Here is a 17,681-nt window from a genome sequence, read left to right as displayed (position 1 = left end):
TTCAAGCTTTAAAAAGAAGTTGTTTCATTCTTTATTATTTCAAGCACTTTCTTCTTCTCCTTCCCCCACTGTTGGGGCTTATAATAGCTAAACAGAATAAGTTTACCCACAATAGGTAATTGTACAGAGAAACTAAGAAAATTATGTATGATCCACGTTCGCAAACCAGTAATGTATTGGAAACCCACAGGTTTGTGAACTAGAATGCAATTTGCTATGCGCCTATGCACTAATGGGGCACATAGCAAATGTTCCCCTTCATTTGTTGGGGGGTGGGGAGGGCGCGCAAAATGATCTGCTCAAGTAATTAAGCGGTTAGCTGCAAATTAATGTTTGGAAGTCTGCGACAAGAGCAGATCTATATCCATGCATTTGCATTACCGAACGGGTACCATGCTGATCTAGATAATGAATGCTTGCATTTATGCCTTTCCTGTCCCCTAGACACACTTTCACAAACCTATTCGCTGGATGCGGTTTCCAGTAATTTTCCTTTGTACTAAGTAGGTTTTCCCTTGCCCTAGGCATAACTCATCTTTTTAGTTTTTCTGTGCTTTGGCCAGCTCTCTTGGCAACTGGGAACAGATACTGGGCTGAGCCCAATGCACATCACACTTGAAACAAGTCATAACTGGTGTGACTTGTGACCCCAAGTTTAGAAGCCCAGGAAATCAGGCTGATTTGACCATCCGCAAGAACAGATGCTGCTCCAAGATAGGGGAACCCCACAAACAGTTTGCAAGTTGCAGACATCTGATTGGCTCTGGGGCCCTGCTTTCAGCACCAGAGGGTTGTAAGTACTTGATGTCTAAGTGGTACTTGCTTTATTGTTTGTCTTGTGAACAGAGAGGATGTCTGCACAGTGGTGTAGAACGAATTTTCAGTTCAGGAGTGGAGCCTCTACATGATTGCCATTCTCTCTCGTAACTGGTCTTAAGCCTGTGAAACCTGAAGAGGTATCTTGCTCCTTTTACGTCTGTTCTCCCTCCTAACTGGTCTTAAGCCTGTGAAATCTGAAAAGGTTTTTTCCTCCTTTTACGTCCCTGAAAGAAAGCATACTTGCACTTGTTGACATGATCTATGGGAATAGTTGGACCATTCACAGCTGACTTGAAGGTCTATGTGGGATAATCGTGATGAACTAAGATTAGCCAAGATCCAAAGTTCACCAAAAGCAACTGCCCAGGAAAGAACAAAAACCCAATGGATATCCTCAGGATCGAGGAGCTATATAATTGCTGTCTGTGCAAGGGGGGGGGGACCTGACTCGTCATTTTCTCCAGAAGGACCAGAATGTGGTCGATCTTCTCACCTATCATGTGGGGCCAGGTTCTGTTGGACCTCAATTTAGGACCATTTGAACCATCTTATAAGCTGTGATGGTGCTGGAGATATTCTTGTTTAAAGGTGCCTTTATTTCTGGTTGGTCCTCTGACTCCCAGGGATCCCCTTGTTCCATTAGTGCCCCTAGCTTCCTGAAAAGCTTGATAGTTAAGTGTTTGTTGTGCTTCAACGTTACATGGCAGTTAACCAGCAGTGGCTGAGCAAGGATAATTGTTTAATTCATTGTGAGGGCTGGTGTGCAAGGCAGAATACCTTTCCAAAATTTCTGAAATGACAGCATCTTTTGAGGAAGCTTTCTTTCTTGATCATGGCTGCCATACGGGCATTCCCAAAAAGCTGTAAAGTGGGGAAAGCCAGAATTAAGACTAACGAAACTACCATGAAGCTAATTTTTCCCATTACCAATAAAGGACTGTTCCCCAAATGTCAGTCTGTCCTCAGATCTTCCAACCTTTGCCTCAGACGCCTCCAGACTTCAAATTGTACTTTTCACAAGCCTCTAATATTTGGATGATGTAATCTGTAGTCCCTAGATAGGTTTCCATTCCTAGATGGGAAGAGGAAGTAATGCTGCTAGGACAGAGATCATCACAGAGAAGCTGCCATATTCAAAGATTTCTCTACTGGCTCTGTGTTGCTAACATGGCGGGCACCTCAATAGAAACTAGATTTCTGTGTAAGAGGCCTGGCTTACTGCAAAGACCAGTATTACCATAGACAACTGGGATGCATATCTTAATAAGCAATATTTTGATGCCATATGCAGTACTGATTACTCCAGAGCAGCTGGGGCTGTGGTATTTTTCCAGAGGCAGAAAGCAATACAGATGGTTGTGTGACAGAGACCCTGTTGTTGCACAAAAAGCATTGAGGAACAGCAATACGAATAAAGGCAGCCCTTGTTGGGAGATGAGGTTAGGGAGAAATAAGTACAGCAAAATGTGATGATTAAAATGCTTGAATGAATTTCAGCCACTGTCTAGCTGAGGTAGGAAGACAGTGATGTGTCAAAACACCACACCAGCAACACCCTCTGGACCTCCATCCATAGAGGTCATATTAGGAGAGTGCTTCAGCTCTAGAGGGTAAGGATGAGATCCTTGTGCTTCATACACCATTGCAGGGTGTGATTCATCACCACTTTGTGAATCATGGATCTTAGCTGACTGTGGGACGGCGGACCGGACAAACAGACGCGGAGGCTGTATATAATGAGCCAGTTGGTGTTTTTTTATTGACAAGGTAGGAAGAGCGCCGGTCGGTGCGGGTCTCAGGGAGTCCTGGCGAGGTCTTCGGGTCCCTTCTCATTCCGCTAAGTCTGGACTGTCCCCTTCGGTGAACGGCGTTTCTGGGATGGGCTGTGTGGTTTTCCCAGGGAGGCTCATGAGAGAGACAAGAAAAACAAACAAGAAGCCGTCAGGGACTCTGGCCTGTCTCGCCTATCGGCAACCATAGGTCCATCACCACACCCGGTAGGTGTTTAGGGGAAGTGCAGGGCGTAAGTTTTATTTGCGGGTGCCAGGGTTCTTGAGGGAAAAAACAAAAGGGTTTTGTACAGAAGGATTTGCCGATACGTTTACAAGAGATTAGACCCGACCACCGGAGCCTTCCTTGGCTACCTGGGTGTGCTCTCTTAGGAGGGTGGAAAGTTGAGGAAGGGGCAAACACCAAAGAAAGAGAACCAAAACAAAGGAAGGAGTAAAGAAACCACTGTTCCCATAACCACCCTCCTCCCCGATACCCTCCTCTACCACCCACCTCCCTGTCCCATTTTTTTCCCCGTATCTTAGCCACTCACCGGCCCCGCCGCAACTCTCCCGGGTTGCGGCCGCTCTCCAGCCTCCTCCTATGGGGTCCACCAGTCCTCACACCACGTCTCGTCCTGGGCTTCTTCTTTTTCATTACAACAAACAAATGATGGACGGAATGCTGACAATGCAGACATTCTCCCCCAGTCAAGAGATCTGGGTTAAATCCATCGTTCTTTTGCCCACTGCGCCACCCCAGTTTAGACAAGGCCATATGCAAATCAGTCTTGACCCTGTGCCTCATGGGAACAGTCCAGCCCGAACTGCCAAGCCATGTCTTCCCTGGACCGGAATCAAGCATCCTAGGACCGGTTTCTGGCTATCAGCCGTCATCAGCCAGGATAGCTTGACTCCAGTGGCGTAGTGAGCACGGGTCCCACGTCTGGGAATACCCATCCCACTTAGGGCGAAAAGCGTTACAACAAACAAATGATGGACGGAATGCTGACAATGCAGACATTCTCCCCCAGTCAAGAGATCTGGGTTAAATCCATCGTTCTTTTGCCCACTACGCCACCCCAGTTTAGACATGGCCATATGCAAATCAGTCTTGACCCTGTGCCTCATGGGAACAGTCCAGCCCGAACTGCCAAGCCATGTCTTCCCTGGACCGGAATCAAGCATCCTAGGACCGGTTTCTGGCTATCAGCCGTCATCAGCCAGGATAGCTTGACTCCAGTGGCGTAGTGAGCACGGGTCCCACGTCTGGGAATACCCATCCCACTTAGGGCGAAAAGCGTTACAACAAACAAATGATGGACGGAATGCTGACAATGCAGACATTCTCCCCCAGTCAAGAGATCTGGGTTAAATCCATCGTTCTTTTGCCCACTACGCCACCCCAGTTTAGACATGGCCATATGCAAATCAGTCTTGACCCTGTGCCTCATGGGAACAGTCCAGCCCGAACTGCCAAGCCATGTCTTCCCTGGACCGGAATCAAGCATCCTAGGACCGGTTTCTGGCTATCAGCCGTCATCAGCCAGGATAGCTTGACTCCAGTGGCGTAGTGAGCACGGGTCCCACGTCTGGGAATACCCATCCCACTTAGGGCGAAAAGCGTTACAACAAACAAATGATGGACGGAATGCTGACAATGCAGACATTCTCCCCCAGTCAAGAGATCTGGGTTAAATCCATCGTTCTTTTGCCCACTACGCCACCCCAGTTTAGACATGGCCATATGCAAATCAGTCTTGACCCTGTGCCTCATGGGAACAGTCCAGCCCGAACTGCCTTCTTTTTCATTACTCCGCCTCTCCTCGGTCTCTCCGCGCCGTTCCTGCTCCGCTCTGCTCCTCTCCTTCTCCTCTTCACGCTGCTCCTTCTCCGCTCCGCTCCTTTCTTTCTCCCCTCCGGCACATGTGCGTCCGTTTTTAGTCTCGGTGCCCCTTTTCACCTGTGATGGAGAAGTACATCCGGGTTTAGTCCCTCCTACTTCCGCGTTCCTCATGGCTGTGTCACGGCCCGGCCGGGTCAGAGCGCGAGGGGGCGGGGCCGGTGTCCGGAACGTTGCGGCCATGTTGCGGGAGTACGCGAGGCCGTTCTTCCCGGGTAAGGTCCGTTCCCGGGTTTGTTGGGGTGGTGTGGGCAGAGGAATGTCTGGGGTCCTCTCATCCCTTTTCCCTTGCTGTCTTTCTAGAGGGGGGGGGGAGGGTGTCGCTGGGATAGCGGGAAAGGAAGTCTAAGTTGGTTTATTCTATCCCTTTCCTATGGTGGGTACGAAATCTATAGGGTTGCAATGATGGGAACCAGCGCAATACTCTTTCATTGTTCCCTTTGTTGCGGGCTAACCACTCCAAAGGGGCATGGTCTGTGTATAGTGTGAACTCGCGACCCTTGAGGTAATATTTTAAGGAGTCGATCCCCCATTTAATGGCTAGGGCTTCTTTTTCGATCACGGCGTAGTTTCATTCACGGGGGTACAGTTTTCTACTTATGTATAAAATGGGTTTTTCTTCTCCCTGGCTGTTCTTCTGGGACAATACTGCCCCCAGACCTTGATCCGAGGCATCCGTCTGGAGGATAAAAGGTAAGGTATAGTCAGGACTAGCTAACACCGTCTCAGAGGTCAGGGAGGCTTTTAATGCATTGAATGCCTGCACTACTTCGGGGCTAGGATCCCTTAATCTGGCCTCTGTTTTTACAGACTTCTGCAAAACATTGGCGAGTGGGGCTGCTATCCCGGAGAACTGAGGTATGAACCTCCTGTAATTCCCCAGCAATCCCAAAAATGCTCTAAGGGCTTTGGCAGAAAGAGGAAAGGGTATTTGTGATATGGCGGTCAGTTTCTTATCCTGGGGTCGTATCATTCCCTCTCCCAGCAGGTAGCCTAGGTATTTTACGGTCTGGGCGGCCAGGTGGCTTTTGGCCGGATTGATTTTAAAGCCGTGTTCACCCAAGGTTTGGACTACGCTAAAAAGATGGGTCAGATGCTGGTCCCACGTCTCGCTGTAGATGATATCATCTATGTATGCCCCTGCATAGCACTCATGGGGACGCAGGATGAGGTTCATGGCCCGTTGAAACGTAGCGGGGGCTCCGTGCAATCCGAAAGGCAACATTATAAACTGGTAGAGGCCGTCCGGAATACCTCACCTCATCATTCCCCCACACCCTCTCCGGATGATGATAATGACGATGTCTATGATGACATAGGGGACGTACCCCATGACCTACCTACAGGTGACCCCACTCCCACAGCCTCCCCAGACCCATGGGACAACTATAACATCCCTGACATTCCTAACGTCCCGCAAGATGATCTCTACCCTTCGAGACCATCCCCACCAGAAGACTCATTAGGGTTCAATCACTTACTCTAAAGGGCTGCACACTATCATGGGGTGGATCTCCATACCGACCCCGTGGAGGAGGACTTCCTTCTCGATACTTTTGACACCACGCATAGGGCCACCTCCATACTGCCCATGCTCAAAGGAGTTAACAAACACGCACCGGAGGTCTTTAAAGACCCAGTCAGAGCCAGGGTCATTAACCCGCGCATTGACAAAAAATATAAAGCCACCCCTACAGATCCCGCCTACATCAGAGGGCCAGCACCACTAGATTCTCTAGTAGTGTCTACAGCACGAAAGAGGGCCAACTCCCAAGCGTCAGGTGAAGCACCACCACCTGACAAAGAGTCAAAAGTCTTGGACGCATCTGGCAAGCGCACTGCATCCCAAGCTGCCAACATATGGCACATCGCTAATACACAAGCGCTACTGGTAAGATACGACAGGGCCATTATGACGAACTAGAAGCCATAATGCAACACCTCCCTGACAAATATAAAAATAGGGCAAATGAGTTAATTCAGGAGGGTAAAACCATTACCGCCATCCGTTGTGCCCTAGATGCAGCTGACACCGCCTCCAGAGCCATTAATACTAGCATCCTCCTCCGTCGCCATGCGTGGCTAAGGAGCTCAGGTTTTAAACCAGAAGTGCAAGCTTCCATCCTGAACCACCCCTTTGACCGGGAAAATCTGTTCGGTCCAAAAGTGGATGAGGCCCTAGAAAAAATGAAAAAAGACACCGATACGGCGAAGTCTATGGGAGCCTTACAATCACACCCTCCCAGGCGTTCCTTTCGGAGCACATCCAGAGGCGACTCCTCTGACACCGCTTCCACTTCATATAAGGCCCCTACCCAATCCACCTTTACAAGGGGTTACCAAAGAGGCAACGATAATAAAGGCGGAGGCAAGACAAACACCGCCCGCTCTGCCTCCGCACCTACCCAATGACTCCCCTCCACTCCCCCCAGACCATCCCACTCCGGTCGGGGGCAGTCTCCAAAATTTCCTTCCTATCTGGACTACCATCACCTAAGACAAATGGGTAACACAAATAATTCGGTCAGGCTACTGCCTAGAACTAATATCTACCCCCCCAAACATTCCACCCAGACAACGCCAAATGTCACAGGAACATCCAACACTACTAAAGCAGGAGGTAATCTCCCTCCTACAAAAGGGGGCGATAGAACGGGTTCCTACCAACCAACAAAATATGGGGGTCTACTCCCTATATTTTCTCATACCAAAAAGGGACGGCACACTACGACCCATCCTAGACCTCAGGCCCCTAAACCAATACATACACTCAGACCATTTTCACATGGTAACACTTCAGCAGGTACTTCCACTGCTCTCCCGCAACGATTTCCTGACCACTTTAGACCTCAAAGACGCCTATTTCCACATTCCTGTTCACAACGCTCACAGGAAGTTCCTCAGATTTGTAGTGGACGGCCAACACTACCAATTCAAAGTACTCCCATTTGGAGTCACGACAGCACCACGTTTATTCACCAAGTGCCTAGCAGTAGTGGCGTAAGTGCAGTGGACAACCCAATATACCCTTGAGGGCTCGGGCAAATATGAATAAACAGGTAGAAAGGTGCCTTCAAGGGATTTGTTTGGTAAATAATTTGTATAATTTCGATTCTTAATTAAAGGTAGGGCAGTTATATACCTACAAATTTATTAATTATCACTTTTTCAATACTTAAATCAGCTTAGTTTGTCACAATCAGGATTGAATAAGGTGTGAGTGAATCATCACATATTAACCTGAATACAATAAATTCAATAAACCAAAAGGAGGAGAAACAAGCGGGTGTATATATGAAAATTGAATTTATATTTCTAGTTCAAAAAAGGGTACTTCAAATTACAACAATTAAATACAGTGAAAGGAAATATTTCAATATTTGATGCCTTCACTTTCAAATTGATCCTACACTTTTTCACAACAATATATAGCCATTTCTCTGGAAAACAGTGTGATTGTCGACGTTTCGGTCTTTAGGTTTTCTTTACCAAGACCATCCTCAGGACAATTTTATTTACAAGGTTGACCCCTCAAATCACTGCTGGTTATTTTATCCACTGAAAATCAAGCGGGACGTCCTAAATTCGTAACTAATCAGTATATTGTAGTCAAAGAAATTCAGTTGATTGTCAAAAAGCTCCCGTCTTAATCTGTAGGTTATTTAGATCTCAAAAGAGCCTCTGTGTGGCAAAACTACTCTTGTGTCTGTTTACCGACACCGTTAAACACTCAAGTGGTCGTGAAGATGTCAGCGAATTAATCTGGCTGTTCTGAAGGTTTGAGTCTTGCATGCACGTCTGGACGTCCCGCTTGATTTTCAGTGGATAAAATAACCCGCAGTGATTTGAGGGGTCAACCTTGTAAATAAAATTGTCCTGAGGATGGTCTTGGTAAAGAAAACCTAAAGACCGAAACGTCGACAATCACACTGTTTTCCAGAGAAATGGCTATATATTGTTGTGAAAAAGTGTTGGATCAATTTGAAAGTGAAGGCATCAAATATTGAAATATTTCCTTTCACTGTATTTAATTGTTGTAATTTGAAGTACCCTTTTTTGAACTAGAAATATAAATTAAATTTTTATATATACACCCGCTTGTTTCTCCTCCTTTTGGTTTATTGAATTTATTGTATTCAGGTTAATATTTGATGATTCACTCACACCTTATTCAATCCTGATTCTGACAAACTAAGCTGATTTAAGTATTGAAAAAGTGATAATTAATAAATTTGTAGATGTATCACTGCCCTACCTTTAATTAAGAATCGAAATTATACAAATTATTTACCAAACAAATCCCTTGAAGGCACCTTTCTACCTGTTTATAGCAGTAGTGGCAGCACACCTGCGGAGACCACACATCCATGTCTTCCCATACCTAGACGACTGGCTAATAAAGGCCAGTTCATACAACCAGTGTGTACAACACATGCACGCCACTATCCAGCTACTTCACCAACTGGGCTTCACAGTAAACCACGGAAAGTCCCATCTCCAACCGTCCCACGTAAAACAATATCTGGGTGCCACTATAGACACCTCAAGAGCGCTAGCTTAGCCCACTACTGCCAGGATAGCAAGCATTCAGGCTCTACGCACCAAATTTCAGCCACAACTCTCTCTTCCAGCTCGAGTGTTCATGCAACTAATAGGAATGATGGCCTCTTGCATATTCATAGTACCTCACGCAAGATTCCAGATGCGTCCTCTCCAAGAGTGCTTAGCGCACCAATGGAACCAGGCCCAGGGTCAATTAACAGATCTGGTGTTGGTAGACGGTCGTACCCATCGCTCTCTTCAGTGGTGGACCACCAAAAACCTTTCCAAAGGGCGACCGTTCCTGGACCCGGTTCCTCAGATAGTACTGACACTAGACGCATCGCTCTCCGGGTGGGGAGCTCACCTATTACATCACACCATGCAGGGCAGATGGACACCTCAACAAAAGTTACTCCACATCAACCATCTGGAGTTACTAGCCATATTTTTAGCCCTAAAATCTTTTCAAACACAGATTTCAGGCAAGGCAGTCCTAGTTCGCACAGACAACATGACAGCCATGTACTATATACAAAAACAAGGCGGCACACACTCTCCACAGCTCTCTCAGCTAGCACAGAGCATATGGAGATGGGCCATACCCCAGAAAATCTTTCTCCTAGCCCAACATGTCCTAGGAGTCCAAAACACTATGGCAGATCTGCTCAGCAGACAAACACAACAACTCCACGAGTGGGAACTCCACCCGCAAGTTCTTCACCCGTACTTTCAAATGTGGGGGCATCCACAGATAGACCTCTTCGCCACCCACGAAAACGCCAAATGCCCAAGCTTTGCCGCCAGATATCCACACCCATTGTCCAAAGGCAATGCGATATGGATGAACTGGTCGGGCAGATTTGCACACGCTTTTCCGCCTCTCCCACTCATTCCATTAGTGGTGCGCAAACTACAACAACACTCCCTCACACTAATCCTAGTAGCTCCAACTTGTGCCAGACAACCGTGGTACACCACACTGCTGGAACTATCTGTAGTACCGCACAAAAAGTTACACCTCTCTCCACACCCCTTAACCCAGAACCATGGAGAGATCAGGCACCCGGACCCAGCTCAGCTCAACCTTGCGATCTGGCTCCTGAAATCCTAGAATTCGGTTATCTAAATCTTCCCCCTGACAGCATGAACGTCATTAAAGAAGCTAGGCGACCCACCACTAGAGCGTGCTACGCAGCCAAGTGGAAGCATTTTGCTGTCTATTGTCACAACAATAACATCAATCCCCTAGATGTGTCCATTCAACACATCATAGGCTATTTACTACACCTACAAAGATGCAATCTAGCCTATACGTCCATTAGACTGCACCTTGCAGCCATAGCAGCTTATCTACAAAATAGACAAAATCTATCACTTTTTAGAGGACCTGCCATTAAAGCCTTTATGGAAGGCCTCAAAAGAATAATTCCCCCCAGAATGCCACCCTCACCTGTGTGGAACCTAAATATTGTTCAGACCAGACTAATGGGCCTCCCTTTGAACCTCTCCACAAATGTGAACTTCAATTCCTAACATGGAAAACCGCCTTTCTTGTAGCCATCACTTCCCTCAGAAGGGACAGTGAGATACAAGCACTTACCATTCAAGAACCTTTTATCCAAATGCACCATAACAAAGTTGTTCTCCATACCAACCCAACATTCATCCCTAAAGTCATTTCTCCTTCTCACCTAAACCAATCTGTAGAACTACCGGTATTCTTCTCGCAACCACAGAAAGATCTCTTCACACATTAGATGTCAAACGAGTCTTACTCTACTACATCGAGAGAACACAACCTTTTCGTAAGTCCAACAACTGTTTGTCTCTTTCTCACCACCACACAAAGGCAACCCCATCTCCAAGTCGGGGATTGCTAGGTGGATTGTCAAATGCATTCAGATTTGCTACCACAAAGCAAAACAAACGCTATCCGTTCCCCCTAAAGCCCACTCTACACGTAAAATAGGGGCTTCAATGGCATTTTTAGGGAACATCCCATTAGATGATATCTGCAGAGCAGCTACATGGTCAACACCACACACTTTCACTAAACACTATTGTATAGCTGTGCAAACTAAACAACAGGCTAGTGTGGGCCAGGCTGTACTCAAAACATTATTTCAAACCACTGCAACAGATATGAGTGGTCGCCGCTAAGGATGGGTACAGTTATATAATCTATGCACAGTGTGTAATCTGCAGCTCATATGCCTCGAACGGCAAATTCTACTTACCAGTATGCATCTGTTCTTGGCATGTAGAGCTGCAGATCTACACACGTCCACCCGCCTCCCCGGCTACCTTTATCTGTTCCAGTTTGTCTTATTTAGATACAACACACTTGGGCATCTTCACTGTTATTACTACGCTCCATCTTTCCCTGCTGGCGAAAAACAATCTGAGGATGGAGCCGAAGCCCATGTGCAATACGATCCAAAGGAGGAGTCCCATACCTCGTGACTTCCAAAGACTTTCCAAGAGGAAAAACAACTGCAAACATCCGGGCCCAACACCAGATCTATGCACAGTGTGTAGATCTGCAGCTCTACATGCCAAGAACAGATGCATACTGGTAAGTAGCATTTGCCTTCTGTCTGGCAGTGAATGAGTGGTGGTTTGGAAAAACAAACAGTGCAGCTTTGAAAAGCAGTTGCATAGACCAATTAAGTCTGAAACAATAGTACTGATAGTTCCAAGCTAGAAATAAGTGTGACTTTGTGGATTGCAGTCTGAACTCCTGTTTTCCTGCGTAATTTTAGAAAGGTAGGTGAAGCTATTATTTATATGTATATGTAGCCTTTGTATATACAAAACTAGCCAAAAGGAAACGTTGTACAGTAAAAAATAGAAAAAGCAAAGTCAATGAGTGATAGGAGAGGTACCTGGATGTTTATGTATGTATGTTGCATTTGTATAGTGCAAACCTTGCCAACATATAGGAAGGAACGCTTATGCCAGTCAACATCTACACCCCATGAATGCAACTTTTCTTACTCTTACAGGAGCATGAGTATTTCAGAGCTCTTTGCTGCTGGTATAAACTTTGACTGACTCCCTCATCACCCATTGCTCAACACAGCATGGACACAGTACCTCCTATAAGGTTTATGAACCCATGCACCAAATATGCATGAAACTAAATGGGACTATAATTGTCCTGCAACAAGTTCCTGTAACTATACCGAGTACTAACATTCCCATTTCTAGACTCTTTCCTGCGGTCACAAACCATATGCTCACAAGCTAATGCATCACTTTGCCTCAAACATTCTCGTCTCTCCCTCATGTTGGAACAGCATCTCTTTAACATGAGTTAAGATTCAGGCTTGACATTGTCACAGTGGATGCCTCTTGCATCCTCAGACCCCACAAGTGCTAAAAGGGAACACAGACACCCATGAAAGAGGACAGAGCTGTCACTTTGACATTACCTGAGGAGGTTGGAAGGCTTCCCCTGTAAGTAGGGGAACATCATGTGTTGGATGCTCACTGGATGTGCATCAGAAGCATGTTTTATTTTTCCTGGGCATGTGGTTGACCAAGAGATGTGGTGGTGACAAATTTCTAACACATTTGTAGCATATGGAGTTCTTGATCAAAGTCATCAAGGGTAGGTGCGAGGATGGAAAGACATGAATGATGTTACAGTGGGTTGTGACTCTTGTGAGGGCCTAGCAATGAGTTTCGTGGTGACTGGTGTCTCAGTACATCAGGATGATGAGTGCAGTCAGAAACCAGAATCTTGAGCGAAGCTATTTGAGGTGGCAGGAGGAGTTGACAGCATTGCATAAATCATGTCGGTGACACTTCAGGCAGTAACTGCATGCGCAAGGATCCTGATCAAGACAGTGGAAATAAATATAAGAGGTTAGTGGTTTGTTGTAAAACTGTGATCCCATGTAAGTCCAGAATGTTTTGCTAATCCCTGTCTTCAGAGGGTATTCAGTCAACTGTGGGAGAAGTGAAAATCATGAGTGTTGGGAGGAGCTTTGAGATGCAGTATGATGTATGGTCTGACTCCCTTGCAAGATATAGTTATGGTGTCTGTCTTTGCATTGTAGCGAATACCCTACTGATTTTTTGGTTGGCTTTATTATGCCCGGAACCCAGGAGTTTTTTTGGGTATAAGCTCAAGTGCATGTTGGCATCATCTTCACACTAGATGTTGCCACTTTGTACTTTTAGCAGTTGAAGTAGACAGAGGTTCACCTACAAAGCTTTTGGGTGGGAATGTAGAGACTTTTACCCTCAGATTCCTCACCTTTTACATATTCCCCAGGCATCAGACTTGATCCGGAAACATTTCAGTAGTAACTTGTGTGCGCCAAAAGATGCACACTGACGCGGTTCCATTCCAAAAATGATATGTGGGCCCATGTAGGAGCCACCTCTGCACGTTGACGTTAGTTAGCTACTTTCCGCGCCACCAGACGCGTATCTGGCGCTCCCTTCATGTCTCTGAAATTGTTTCCATTGTGCAAGGGATACTGCCCCTAAAAACGACAGATTTCAAGCCCTGTAGGGACTGTCGCAAACGAATGTCTGTGACAGATTCTCACCAGGTATGCCTGTGGGGTCTTGCAATGACTCCAAGGCCTGCAGCAACTGCTCATTGATGAACTCGAAGGCCATCAGGGACTGTGAGGTGAAGCTCTACATCGCCAAGCACATAGACTCCTCGTTGAACTGCTCCAAGTCTCAGTCCATATCTAAAATTCAGTCCCGGTCTAATTTTCAATATCAAAGTCATCAAAGCTGCTCAAGGGGTCGATCTTCGTTGCGATCAAAATCCTAAGGTAAGTCTGAGAAGGAGCTAGAACAAGAAATGGAAGTGTGATTCTGCTCTGTCAAACCACTCGCATTCGCTGACGCAAGTGCAGGGTGGCGCCACACTTCTGGATCTCGCTTTCTAAGTCCAGCAACCATGCTCTGGCTCTTCGGATCCTTACCCATTCCCTCTGGTGCTCGATCCCCAAGGAGTCAATCGGCTTTAAATCTGGAGTACTGCTGTTGGGACCACCCCTAGCACCAGTTGGACTTTTTGAGCCCATCGTGCCTCCAGCTCCACTTCCGATCCTGCTTACAGTACCACAACTTGTGTAGGCCCCGGGCTGTACGACACCACCAGTCCAACCTCAATTTATGTTGTGCTAGATTCCACGCAAGGTGCCTCTTCCTCCCACTTGTTTTGCCACCACCACAAGGGAAACAATACTCTTTACATTCCCTTTTTGAGACCGGTTCAGACATTGACTATGACCCATGTGATAACTTCGCTCAAACCCACCAGCATGATAATTGGTACAAGGACCTACAGGAGGCTGGTGTTCTTGATACCTGTTCTGAAATGGCACTCCCTCACCCATTAGACCTTCCACGGAGGAATCAGCTTCTCTCGCCATAGTGCTGATGATCTAATTCAGAGTTGATGCTCAGGGCAGCTGAAGTCTTTGACCTCCAACTCCTTACTATGGAGGTTAAGAAAAATGTCTTGACTGAAGTCCCACAACCAGGGCAAACATCTTCTGTGCCCCTTCTTCCATTTAACCAGGCACTAACGGATACTTAGTGTGTTCTTTTTAGGTCTCGCCTGACCCAGCGCATGCACTGGTCTGGCGAGACTTATTGAGAGGGCTCCAAAAAGTGCTTCCAGGCCAGCCTAGAGGTACAGTGCATGGGCGCGCGCGCCGCGCTTTACCGCGATTACTTATACTTTCGCGGCAGCACGGTCGCTTTGATGTTTGATCGTGATCACGATCACTTTCACTTTCGCGGCCTCACGGCTGCTTTGCATAGCCAATAGGTCTCGCTTTTGGGACCTTATAAGTATTTAGTTATACAACTGTTGCTTGGCTAAACACTTATGAGGTCCCAAAGGCGAGACCTATTGGCTATGCCAATGCTTGTTTTTAACTCTTATTTATCAAGTTTGACAACCAAAAGCCCTTTACATTATTTGCTAACTGTAAATTGAGGTCTAGCATCCTAACACAGTGTTCACCCACATAAATTTGTCCATCTCCAGTGTTATGTCACTCACACATTCCCACATGGTGTTACCTGCTTGCTCAACCACCCCTGGCTTTTACTATTCTCAGTTGCCTCAGAATCCCCAGTGTGTAAGCTGTTTTGCCATTCTGCTCCTTGACTAAACTTCAATTCTTCCTCCTCATTCCTACAGAAGCCCATCGCTTTATCATGTTTGTGTGAACCTCCCCAGACCCTATATACTAGTTCTTCAGATCTCATGTACCAATTGAGATTCGACTCCCATCCACCACTGTTGGTGTCGACGACGCCCCTCAGTACGATACTATGTCTCATCAAGCCACCCTTAGGGCTGTGTTGCAGAAAAGTCACATATGCCTAGCTTCTCCTGTTGGGGGTGGTAAGCTCCAGGTCAATCTCAACAATTAGTGAAAGTTTCTTAATGACCTTTTCTCAGTATTCCCAAATTTTTAGGCAACCTCAGAGGGTATGCAGCAATGTACCTTGCTGCCTGGAACCCCGAAGACATCTGTCCTACCCATTTTCAGTATCTGTGTTCTGGTGTAATATGCCCTATGAAATAACTTTAGTTGTACCACTCTAAACCCAGCCTGAATGGCCACCTCCTGTGTGTAGCTGCATATCACCCCACAAGCTTCGTCTTTAAGCCTGTCTAGATCTTGTTCCAATTTTTTTTTTTTTATAAATCTTTTTATTAAACAACCTGTATCGGCATAGTATCATGAATCAAATTGACAATTTACACATGGGAGGAATTTGTTCAACAGCACAATGATAGTCACAGTAGCAACAGGAACAGAGCAATGATGAATCCTGGCATACAGCATTTAAGGTGACGGCAGGTCATTAGATAGAGAGTTACGCGGCGGACTACAGATCTCCCACCGGTATGTGTTCCATGCCCCCCAGTTTTAGGACCATTTCTTTGGGCAGCACCTCGCGAGATACACCGTTTTTTCTCGGAGCATACACCAGTCCATGTGTTTCTTCCATTCAGCTATGATTGGTGGGTTGGCTGCTCCCCACAGCTGAGCGATGTTTCTTTTTGCCACCATGAGCCCTAGCGTGACCCAGTTCTTACCCGTTCTGCTCAGGTCCGTGGGTTCCCATACTTTCAAAAGGCACCTTTTCGCTTCGGGGCAGAAGACCCAATCCAACACTTCGCTAAGAACAGTATGTATTTGGCGCCAGTACACCTGAATAAGATCACATTCCCATAGAACCATAGAATATGCATAAACGTGCCTTCATTGCCACACTGTCTGCAATTCCCCACCCCCGTGCCCTCCCTATGCGGACCAGGCAGAGTTCCGTGACGTACACCTTATGTTATATTTTGAGCTGAACGAGTCGCAATCTAGCTGAAATTGCAACTTTTCTTGGGGAGGCCAGCGCCTCCTGCCATTCCTCATCATCCAGTTCAAGTCCATCTCTTTCCCACTTTGCCCTGGAGGGGGTCTACGGTGTTGTTTATCAGCTTTTTATATGTACAAGAGATTGCCTTTTCTGGTAGGTATCCGTCGAGCAATCTGTCCTCAAGGGGTGAGGATTGTGGGCGGGAGGAATGGGATGGGACTGTATCGCGTGTCTGACTTGGAGGTATCAAAAGTACTCTGGGTTGGTGAGTTTGTGTTTCTGTTGTAAGGAGGCAAATGTCACCACGTCCCCTTTTACCCACAGATCCCCGACGTTCGAGATCCTGATGAGGTCCCATTTGTCGAACCCTTTTGACTTTCACAGATCTCCCAGCGTCTCTGAGTCCCAGAGAGGAGTTGCTAACGTCAGTTTTCGCTCCCATCCCAGGCTCTTGGTTGCTGCATGCAACACCTGCACTGAGTGTTTGGTAGGCCCAGTGAGGGGGAACCGCCGTGGCCTGGAGTAGAGGGCTCTGTTGTAGTTCCCTCCTGGAAGTTGCCAATGGTCCATTGCATTGCCCGGGTCGTCTATGCGGCGATATGTGCCGCGATTAATGGCAGCAAGATGAGCCGCCCAATAGTATTTCTTAAGATCGGGGTGGCTGATTCAGTGCTGTATTGCGCTGGGACATAAAGCCCGACTGATCTGGATGTACTATTCCGCTGATCACTTTAACAAGACGATTGGCAAGGAGCTTAGCGAGAATTTTAGGCTTCGTATTTAGGAGAGAGATAGGCCTATATGTAGCGCAATCCGTCTTAGGTTTGCCCTCCTTAGGAATGGTAAAGAGCGTAGCCACCCTCTGATCTAATGGGAGTGTCCCCTGCTTTTTGCTATCTGTAAACATGTTCCGCAGGTGCAGGGTTAGCTTCTCCGGCGCTAGCTTATAGAGCTCGATTGGAAGACCGTTGGGGCCCAGCGCCTTGCCTGACTGGAGACTCTTAATCGCTAGTGCAATTTCATAGTTAGTAAAGTCACTGTCCAATAGTTCCCTATCAGGAGCCGGCAGGGTAGGAAGGGCAATATCTCTGAGAAGGGACCGGGAATCTTCTTTAGTATAGGATGTATGGGTGCGATAGATGTCCCTAAAGTGTGCAGCAAATGTATTAGCAATAGTGTGGGGATCTGTAATGGATTGGCCATCTTTATCTATCAACTCTGGCACCAACCTGGACGCCAACTCTTTCTGCCTAGCCATGCTAGGAGTTTCCCTGCCTTAT

The 17,681-nt window shown here is 46.8% G+C and overlaps 1 protein-coding gene across 5 annotated transcripts in view; it reads left to right on the top strand.

Annotated features, from left to right (window-relative positions):
• The window catches only part of GOLGA1 (golgin A1), a 489,123-nt gene that overhangs the window by 299,983 nt on the left and 171,459 nt on the right, over positions 1–17,681 (top strand). The gene's annotated exons all lie outside the window — the stretch shown is intronic.

Source organism: Triturus cristatus, chromosome 1_2, assembly GCF_964204655.1.
Source record: "Triturus cristatus chromosome 1_2, aTriCri1.1, whole genome shotgun sequence".
In the NCBI taxonomy this organism is placed as follows: Eukaryota; Metazoa; Chordata; class Amphibia; order Caudata; family Salamandridae; genus Triturus; species Triturus cristatus.
This window is presented reverse-complemented; position numbering and strand designations above follow the sequence as displayed.